This window comes from Saccopteryx bilineata, chromosome X, assembly GCF_036850765.1.
Source record: "Saccopteryx bilineata isolate mSacBil1 chromosome X, mSacBil1_pri_phased_curated, whole genome shotgun sequence".
NCBI classification, from domain to species: Eukaryota; Metazoa; Chordata; class Mammalia; order Chiroptera; family Emballonuridae; genus Saccopteryx; species Saccopteryx bilineata.
Window position 1 is genome coordinate 70481150 of NC_089502.1, and position 8664 is coordinate 70489813.

The following is an 8664-nucleotide window of genomic DNA, read 5'->3' on the forward strand; positions in this document are numbered from 1 at the left end:
TGGAGGTAGTCCCAGAGCCATCACCCAGGAGGAAAAGGTGCCCAGAGCGGGCTTTCGGGTAGGGTGTGCCCTGTTCTCGCAGGAGTTCATGGGTGATGCGAGAGTAGAAGCTGTACCCAGAAGCACTCTGGGCAGAGGCCCTGGGTTCTCGCACGAGTTCATGGGTGATGCGAGAGCAGACGCTGTACCCAGAAGCACTCTGGGCAGAGGCCGTGGGTTCTCGCACGAGTTCATGGGTGATGCGAGAGTAGAAGCTGTACCCAGAAGCACTCTGGGCAGAGGCCCTGGGTTCTCGCACGAGTTCATGGGTGATGCGAGAGCAGACGCTGTACCCAGAAGCACTCTGGGCAGAGGCCGTGGGTTCTCGCACGAGTTCATGGGTGATGCGAGAGTAGAAGCTGTACCCAGAAGCACTCTGGGCAGAGGCCCTGGGTTCTCGCACGAGTTCATGGGTGATGCGAGAGCAGACGCTGTACCCAGAAGCACTCTGGGCAGAGGCCGTGGGTTCTCGCACGAGTTCATGGTTGATGCGAGAGTAGAAGCTGTACCCAGAAGCACTCTGGGCAGAGGCCGTGGGAGTGAGTGTGTCGTTTGCGCTTCTGAGGTACATACAGGCCATGGGAGCATTAATCAGCCGGTTGCCGCGGCTCCTGCGGGGTCGTGCCCCACAACAACCAGGTGTCCGTGGGGAGGAGGAGGAAGCCCAGGGGGAAGCCATGGTAATGGTAGCCGAGGCAGAGTCGGAGAGTGAGGAGGCCGGACCCAGCACCAGTCATGGCGGCCGCAAACGGAATAGAGACTCAGGGGGTGCCCACGAAAAAGAGCTCGCCTCGAAGCGTGCCAAAGGCCGTCTGAGTCCCCGTTACAATGCTCTGTTCCTCAATGGGGAGGGCAGCGACGTGCAGATCCGCGCATTCGGGCACGCATGGAACCTGCACAGGGCCTATTTGTGCCAGTCAGGGTACTTCGCCAGCATGTTCAGTGGCGCTTGGCGGGAAACCACCATGAATGTTATAGAGTTGCAAATGCCTGACGAGAACATTGATCATTTGGCACTGCATGAGGCTCTAAGCTCCCTGTATCGAGAATGCGTGCACATTCCACCCAACCGAGTGGTCTCCATCCTGGCCACGGCCAGCATGCTGCAGCTGGACGAGCTGAGTCGGCAGTGTGGGGCAGTCATGACAGAGACTGTCAGCGCCCAAACCGTATTCATTTACTACCAGTGTGCTGAGACCTACGGCCTCCCAGGCATCAGAGCCGTGTGCTTCCAGTGGCTGCTGGACAACCTAATGACTTGCAATAGTGATGCACTATTGAGAGAAGTGAGCCTGGATATCATGAAAGAGCTCATTGCCTCTTCGGAGCTCTTAGTGATGCAAGTCGAGATGGACGTGTACACCACACTGAAGAAGTGGATGTACTTGCAGCTGCAGCCCACATGGAGGTGTACCCGCAGGAAGTGTACCTTATTGTCCAGCGCCAACATGTGGTTTGCTAGGGCCAAGACGGAGTCAGAGGGCACCCCCTTCCTGGAGACTGAGCAGGGCAGGGCCTTCGTGCCAGTGTTCCAGCATCTGCGGCTGGCCTACATCGTCTGTGACCTGCCGTCGACACGCATCATCGACCAGGATTTGTTGATCCCTTCCACGTGGCTGTCCCCAGTGTACAGAGAGGAGTTGCTTACCCTACTCCAGGCTGAGCAGGACAGGGAGCTCGGGCCCATTGTTGCCAACGTGTCTGACATCCAGGGGAACAGCATGCGATGTGGGCACCAGCTCCATGGAGAAATGCCATGCAGCTGGCAGTGGACTGGCTTCAGCTATGTCTGGGACCTGGTGGTGTCCTATGGCAACCGGCGCATCACCTTCAAGCGCAGGGCACTGAACAGTCCCTGTGGCCTTGGGGTCAGCTTCCTCTGGCAAAGAAAGATCGCATTCCGCCTCTGCGTGGTTTCCATGAACAGGGATGGAAGAGCTATTTTCAGAAGGAGCACAGAATACCAGCTGCTTACCCTGAGAAGAGATCAAGAGCTAGAGGTAATGAACCTGGAGGGCCAAGATGTGTTCTTCCCCATGTATGTGGCCTGTAACTTCCTGTACCTCCCCAGAGAGGGCCGCAGCCCAGAGTGAGGACCCAGGCAACATCCCAGAAAGTCGAGCCGCTGCTCCTTGAGCACAGGGATGGTCAGCTTGCTCGAGGTGCCATATTTTCTGTGGGATCAACTGGTCTTTCACATCTCTGGTGACCAACTCTTCCTGAGGCTTTGTTGAACTGTAGCTTGTAATACTTGAAACTGATTCCTGGTGCCTAGGGAAGAGGACATATTTTGAAGCCCCCAAACACCTCCAGAATTCATGCCTGCTGTTGATGTGGCAACCTGTCTTCCTGGTTCACCATGGATTGACCTACATCATTTCTGCAAAACAAGGGCCAATTGACTTTAGGAGAGCAAATGTGAGTCCACGTAGTCTAGTACTCTTAGTTGAACTCTTTTCCATTAGTTTGATTAAATTTGATTAAATGAGTGTCAAAGGAGTACTTTGACTTCTCTTTGACTTTGTTTAGAGCTGCCATGCCCTCTCTCACCACCACCAGCAGCACCACCACTGTTTCCATTCAAATTGCTCCCCTTTCTCCATTTCCCGCCACTGAGTGTATTACTTGCTTTCCATGATCTGTCACTAAGTGAACAGGCCCACACTGCACTGATGACAGAGGCGGATTTAAGGGTGGGCGCACTGGGCCGGCAGCCTGGGCTCTGACTTCTGAACGGCCCCGCAAAACCCCACGTTTCAATATTTTCTAATGATAAGGGGTCCAATATTTTCTTCCTTGCCGGGGCCTCAACTGACCTTAATCCACCACTGATTGATGATCTTTTTGTTGACTGTTCTTCAACCCTAGAGTGTCTTTTTAATTTTTTGAGGAACCTCTGTACTGTTGACCATAATGGCTAAGCCACTTTACACTCACATCAACTGAGCACAAGGGTTTGCTTTCCTCCACATTTTCATCAACACTGTTACTGCTGTATGGTTGTTAATAGTAAGTTGACCGTTCATCCTCCTTTAGGGAGGACAGTTCTTCTTTTGTAAGTTCCACCCTCCCTCAAAAAGTATCCTCCTACATATCTTCCTTTTTGATATTGGAAGACATATCTGTGAATGTCCATATTTGATCGATGCAGAGTTGATCCATTGCATGATGTGACGTATTTGTATGTAAATGAGCAATTTTTTCTTACAATTATTATTAAAAGTTAATAGGCACCTAAGCATACAGTATAAATTGTTACAAATGTTTTTATTATGCATTTATCGTATTATAGTCTGTTATTGTTGAAATGAATAAAATGTATTTTATTTACGATATTGTTTTCTTCAATTTATTTTTGTCCTCCGTTTCATGGTAAAAAAGTTGGTCACCTTAATAATAGCCATTTTCACAAGTGTAAGGTGATAGCTCATTGTGATTTTTGATTTTCATTTCCCTGATGCTTAAAGCAATCATGTTGAACAACTTTTCATGTGCCTGTTAACCATTTGAATTTTTTTTTCTGGAAAGATGTGTCTTTAGTTCCTCTGGCCATTTGTAAACCAGACCGCTTCTTGTTTCCACTGTTGTTAGTGCGTTGTATGAGTTCCTTGTAAATATTGGATATTAATTTATTTGTATATATGGTTTGCAAATATCTTATTTTGTAGGTTAATTGTTTTATTTTCAGTGTGGAAACCTTTACTCTGCTTACACTAGGATAGTTTCTGGATGAGGTATGACCACTTTCTGGAAGTTAGAGAACAAAATAAAGTAGCAAAAGAAAACAGTAAGTCATAATTATGGAAGGTCTTTGAATTCTTGGGGATGGTAACTTGACCCTGCTGTTACTTAGTTTGGGACATTATTTTAGAATTGTACCTTTGGCATTGTCTTTCGTCCTTTGATTTCCATGTAGGTTGCAGGGTGTTACTACCAGAAACACCCAGGGTATTTGTTTTTTTTTTCTTCTGTTGTTTATGCTTTTGTTGTCATACCCCCGAATCATTGCCAGAAGCAATGTTGAGGAGTTTCTTTCTTATGTTTTATTCTAGGCATCTTTCAGTAGTGGCTCTTACATTTCAGTCTATAATCAATTTCAAGCTAATTTTTCTGAGTGGTGTAAGACTGAGGTCCAATTTCCTTTTCTGCATGTGGAAATTGCAGCTTTCCCAACACAACTTGTGGAAGAGACTACCCTTTCTCCATTATGATGTCCTTGGCTTCATGATCAAGTATTGGTTGACTGTATATGTGGGGTTTCATTCTAGGTTCTGTATTCTGTTCCGTTGGTCTATGTGTCCATTTTCATGCCAATATCCTACTGATTTCTTTACTTAGCTTTTGTAGTAGAGCTTGAAATAAAGCAGTGTGAGACCTCCAGTTTTGTTTTCCTTCTATGTGATCCCTTGAACTATTCAGGGATTTTGTAAGTTTTGTACAAACTTTAGAATTCCTATTTATCCTATCTGTGTGCAAAATTCCAGTGGAATTTTTATGAGGACTTTGTTAAATCTATAGATGAATTTGGGTAGCATGATCATTTTAATTATTTATTTATTTTTTTTGTATTTTTCTGAAGCTGGAAACGGGGAGAGACAGTCAGACAGACTCCCGCATGTGCCCGACCAGGATCCACCCGGCATGCCCACCAGGGGGCCACGCTCTGCCCACCAGGGGGCGATGCTCTGCCTTTCCGGGGCGTCGCTCTGTCGCGACCAGAGCCACTCTAGCGCCTGGGGCAGAGGCCAAGGAGCCATCCCCAGCGCCCGGGCCATCTTTGCTCCAATGGAGCCTCGCTGCGGGAGGGGAAGAGAGAGACAGAGAGGAAGGAGAAGGGGAGAGGTGGAGAAGCAGATGGGCGCTTCTCCTGTGTGCCCTGGCCGGGAATTGAACCCGGGACTTCTGCACGCCAGGCCGACGCTCTACCACTGAGCCAACCGGCCAGGGCTTAGCATGATCATTTTAATAATATTATGTCTGTCAGTGCATGAAAACAGAATGTCTGTTTACTTGTTAGTGTCCTCTTAGGTTTCTTTCCTCAAAGAACATTAAGTTTCATTGTACAGATCATTCACTTCCTTGGTTAATTTATTCCTAAATATTTTACTGTTTTTGACATTACTGTAAATGGGTTTGTTTTTTTATTTATTTTCCAGCTGTCTCATAGCTAATGTATAAGAAAGCAAGTGCTTTTTGCGTATAGATTTTACATCCTGAAAATTTACTGAATTGTTTATTAGATCCAACAGCTTTCTACTTGAGTCTTTTCTTTATATAAGATCACATCATCTTGAAGGGAAAGACCCTACACAAATATGAACTGTAGTTAACTTCAGAGCAGGGGTTACTTGGAGAAAAGAGATCTTGGAGTGGGTTAACCATAACAGGAGACTGGCTTGCAGTGTCTTGAATGCAAGTATGTGGGATTCTTGGAGAAATGCCATCAAGAACCTGATGTGGCGGCCTGACCTGTGGTGGCGCAGTGGGATAAAGCATCGACCTGGAACACTGAGGTTGCCGGTTCGAAACCTTGGGCTTGCCCGGTCAAGGCACAAATGGGAGTCGAAGCTTCCTGCTCCTCCCCCTTCTCTCTCTCTCTGTCTCTCTCTCACACTCCTCTCTCTCTAAAAAATCAATAAATAAAATATTAAAAAAAAAAAAAAAAGAACCTGATGTGGCTTTTGATTGATAAACTCTGGGACTCAGATTCTTCTCTTGACTTTGATAATGAAGGAAGCAGTAGATACGCAGGATTAAGGATGGTTTAGTTGGAAAAAAAAAAGGGTTTTGTAGCTTTCTAATATATTCTGCTGAGCTGTGGCTTTTGGAACTCAATAAATACGCAGTGGTGCAGTTTCAGCCCTCTGGTTGTACTACTTTCATCTGATGTCTTATTCCTTGTGTGTCTGAACCGTAAAAAATCATAACGTCATATGACAATGATGACAATTTTAATTGTTCCTTTCTGATTTGGAATCCATTTTTTCATTGTCTTGCTTGATCTATACAGAACGTAAAGTACTATATTGAATATGAGTGGTGTGAGTGGGCACTCTAAATTTGTTCCTGATCTTAGAGAAAAAGCTTTCTATTCTTTGCCACTGAGTGCAGTGTTAGATGTGGGTTTATCATATGTGGCCTTTAATGTATTGAGCTGTATTCCTTCTACACCCAACCTGTTGAGGTGTTTTGGGTTTTTTTTCCCAAAAAGTTTTTCCTGCATCTATTGAGGTCATTACATGATTGTTATCATCATTATACTAATATGGTATATATTTGTTGATAATGTGGTATAAATTTATTGATATACATAAGTTGTACCATTCTTGCATCCCAGGGATAAATCTCATTTAGCCATGATGTATAAACCTTTTAATGAGTTTACTTATTTGGTTTTCTAATATTTTGTTGAGAATCTTTGCATCTATGTTAGAGTTTTCTGGTAGTGCCCTTCTCTGGTGTTGGTATCAGAGTAATGTTCCCTTGTAGAGAGTTTGATAGGGTTTTCTCCTCTTCAATTTTTTGGAAGAGCTGAGAAAAATTGGCATTATTTTTCTTTAAATGTTTAGTAAAACTCACCAGTGAAACTTTATTTCTGGAGTTTTCTGTTGGGTGGTTTTGATTAGTGATTCAATCTCTTTTTTTCATTGTTGGTCTGTTTAGACTTTCTATTTCTTTTTTGGATCAGTCTCAGCAGGGTCGATGACTTTAAGAACTTATCTATGTCTTCCACATTATCTAAAGTACTTTTTCATAACAATCTCATATTATAGTATGTATTTCCATAGTGTCAGTTGTAATTTCTCTTTCATTTCTGATCACATCTTTCTCTGTTTTCTTAGTCTTGCTAAAAGTCTGTCACTTCTGTTAGTCTCTTTGACAACCCAGCTCTTAGTTTCATTGACACTTTTTATTGTTTTTCTGGTTTCAATTTCATTTACATCTACTCTGATGTGTTCTTGATTTTCTCGTTCCTTAAGGTGTAAAGTTAGGTTGATTGCGAGCATTCTCAAACCTTATATGTGCATTTATGATGATAAACTTTCCTTTCAGTCCTGCTTTTATACCTCCCATAGGTTTTAGTACATTGTGTTCCCATTTTATTTTTATTTTTTTTATTTTTTATTTTTTAGTATTTTTCTGAAGCTGGAAACGCGGAGAGACAATCAGACAGACTCCCGCATGCGCCCGAACGGGATCCACCCAGCACGCCCACCAGGGGCGACGCTCTGCCCACCAGGGGGCGATGCTCTGCCCCTCCGGGGCGTCGCTCTGCCGCGACCAGAGCCACTCTAGCGCAGCGGTCTCAAACTCGCGGCCGTGCGGCCCACCCACCAATTTTGTGAGGCCCGCAGACTAATCCACGAAGTTTGATTAGTCTGCGGGCCAGTCTGCAGGCCGCACAAAATTGCTGGGCGGGCGCATGCGGCCCGCGGCCCGCGAGTTTGAGACCCCTGCTCTAGCGCTGGGGCAGAGGCCAAGAAGCCATCCCCAGCGCCCGGGCCATCTTTGCTCCAATGGAGCCTCGGCTGCGGGAGGGGAAGAGAGAGACAGAGGGGAAAGAGGGGAGGGGTGGAGAAGCAAATGGGCGCTTCTCCTGTGTGCCCTGGCCGGGAATCGAACCCAGGTCCCCCGCACGCCAGGCCGACGCTCTACCGCTGAGCCAACCGGCCAGGGTCGTGTTCTCATTTTAAATTGTCTGGGATAATCTTTTATTTTTCTTTTCTACTTCTTTAATAAGCTGGTCATTTAGGTGTGTGTTGTTTAGTTTCCACATATTTTCAGATTTTTTCAGCTTCCCTCACGTTGATACCTAGTTTCACACTACTGTGGTTGGGAAAGATACGTATTTGGTATTATTTCAATCCTTCAAAGCGGCATGGTGATTACCAGAGGAGAAAGGGGGTGGAGGGTAGAAGACAGGATAGGGGGCATCAATGTTGATGGAAGGAGATTCGAGCTGGGATGGTGAAGACACAATACCATATACAGATGATGTTCTATAGAATTGTACACCTGAAACCTGTACAATTTTATTAACTAATGACACCTCAATAAATTCTATAAAAAATAAAACCTAAAAATAAATTAAAAATAAAGTTCTATAGGATCTGTGATGGGTCCTGTCATATGATCTAACCTGACAAATGTTCTGTCTCCACTTGAGAAAAATGGGTATGCTGCTGGTGTCAGATGTAATGTTCTAGAGACATCTGTTAGGTCTATTAGCTGTAATGTGTGGTTCAAGTCCTTTATTTCCTGGTTGATTTTCTGTCTGGAGAATCATTTCATAGTTTAAGTGGGTATTAAAGTACTCTATGATTAATGTATTGTCTATTTCTCCCTTCATATTTGTTTTTATTTGCTTACTATAGTTAGGCACTCTAATGAATACATTTATAATTGTTATATCTTCTTGATGGTTCAATCCTCTCATGATATATAATTACGTTCCTTGTGCCTGGGTTACGATTTTTGGATTAAAGTAAACTCTTTTTTTTCTGACATAAGTATAGCTCCCTCTACTTTCTTTTGGTTTTCACTTGCATGGGATACCTTCCCTATCCTTTCACTGAGTCAGTGTGTGTCCTAATGTTGAACTGGGTCTCTCTCAGCATATAGTTA

At 44.7% G+C, this 8664-nt stretch overlaps 1 pseudogene; it reads left to right on the top strand.

Annotated features, from left to right (window-relative positions):
• The first annotated feature begins 617 nt into the window (after positions 1-617).
• Positions 618-2132, top strand: LOC136316698 (germ cell-less protein-like 1 pseudogene; annotated as a pseudogene).
• The last annotated feature ends 6532 nt before the right edge of the window (positions 2133-8664 follow it).